Source organism: Echinops telfairi, unplaced genomic scaffold (genome assembly GCF_000313985.2).
Source record: "Echinops telfairi isolate 266 unplaced genomic scaffold, ASM31398v2 ScPeMD7_15;HRSCAF=58, whole genome shotgun sequence".
In the NCBI taxonomy this organism is placed as follows: domain Eukaryota; kingdom Metazoa; phylum Chordata; class Mammalia; order Afrosoricida; family Tenrecidae; genus Echinops; species Echinops telfairi.
In genome coordinates, this window is record NW_022103912.1 from 154587 (window position 1) to 156169 (window position 1583).

General features: G+C 54.2%; 1 protein-coding gene across 1 annotated transcript in view; it reads right to left on the minus strand.

The window, feature by feature from the left end:
• LOC123521378 (zinc finger protein 585A-like) overlaps positions 1-1209 on the minus strand; it is a 58786-nt gene extending 57577 nt beyond the window's left edge. Inside the window, exons 1-2 of the mRNA XM_045287406.1 lie at positions 1122-1209; positions 798-840 (exon numbers count right to left, since the gene is read on the minus strand). The gene's annotated coding sequence lies outside the window, so the exon portion shown is untranslated. The remainder of the gene's footprint in view (positions 1-797; positions 841-1121) is intronic.
• Positions 1210-1583: the final 374 nt, after the last annotated feature.

Here is a 1583-nt window from a genome sequence, read left to right on the forward strand (position 1 = left end):
CAGTTCCTATCTGTACCAGTGTACATCCTCTGGTCTAGCCAGCCTTACAAGGTAGAATTTAGGATCATGATAGTGGGGGAGGAGGAAGCCTTTAGGAACTAGAGGAAAATACAACTTTCCTCTCCTGTCCGTCTTAAAGAAACCTTCCCTCCAGCTGTCTGTCCTCCACTAAGAAAGCTTTCCTCTAGCTTCTTTCTCCTGTTAAAATAACAGGGTTTTGTACAAATTAAAGAAACAGGCACACATTTTGAAGAGTGTATGTGGGAACGCCGGATCTTCCGTACTTGACGGGTCTTGCCCTTCTATGGAGACCGATACGCGTTCCCAGAGAAAGAGTGGCCCTCACTTTGGCTGAGTTCCTGCTCACTAAACCCCATCTTCGTACAGCTGGGCGAGTCTCTTTCTCCTTTTACTTGCCACCTGCTAGACTGCTGACTGACAGCCACCAAACTGAGTCGCCTCCCTTGAGGCCCCCAGTCCTGGAAGGACTTAGCGCAGCCACCTGGGAATGCCCGTCACGTCTCAATGCGCGGGGCGTGCGCTGGAGCATCACTTCCACACCCTCCAGGCTGAGCGCGCTGCCCGCGCCGCCCTCCCGGCCGGCAAGAAGGACCCAGGGAGTTTCCAGACCGGGTTCCCCCCCACCACGCCCCGCTCCCAGGAGAAGGTACCGCCCAGGTGACAAGACTGGGCAAACCTCAGGAGGAGGCCCTAACGTTTGTGCACCAGCTGCAGCCACTCGCTTCCTGCATAGCATTCACTTCGTGGTGAGAGAAACAACGGACCCCGGGGCTCACCTTTGACCTGAAGACGTTCAAGGAGTCTAGGGAGGAGGCACCGCTGTGTGAAAGGAAACAAGGGAGGTTAGGAGACCCGCAAAGTGATGAATCGGGAACCCCAACGCCCCAGTCTGGGATCCCCCTTTCTCCAACAGGGATTCTCACAAGGAATCCCAACCAATCCCGAAGCAGGGGGATGGGACCAATCTCTGGGACACCCTCCCACATCCCACCACGCGAGGGCGCGGCAGGGGCGGGGGAGGAGGAAGAAGGGTGATTGCACCCCAGCCAGGCTGCTGTGGGCACCAGGGCCACCCCAACTGGTCACTGCGCGACCCCCACCTGGGCGCGCCGACTACACTCTGCTCAGGCAGCAGGCGCTTCTCTGGCACCACGCCCCGTGCACAGCAAGTAGGACCCGCGCTAGGAGCCCCACTTCCGGCTAGGACACCGCCACTTCCGGCCCGTCTCAGCATGACCCGGAATGGGAGGAGCATAGTCAAGGGTGTGATCCGGAAACACGTCAGTGAAAAATCAGTTAGGGGATAAGACTTCATTAAGCAGAGGCTTTCCGGAAAACACGTACCTTTCATGATGTGGAAGAGATTAATATGACATAATAAACAGTTCCTGGTGCCTAAATTCCCACCAACATATTTGAAAGTTTGTTCTTCATAGCACTGACCATACAGCAAGGGATTCCGATGAATTGTAAATAATATAATGTGTAGGTCTTAGGAAAAAAAACAAACACGCAGATTCTCATTCTGACAAACGATTAGATTATTATCAGATGTATGATCA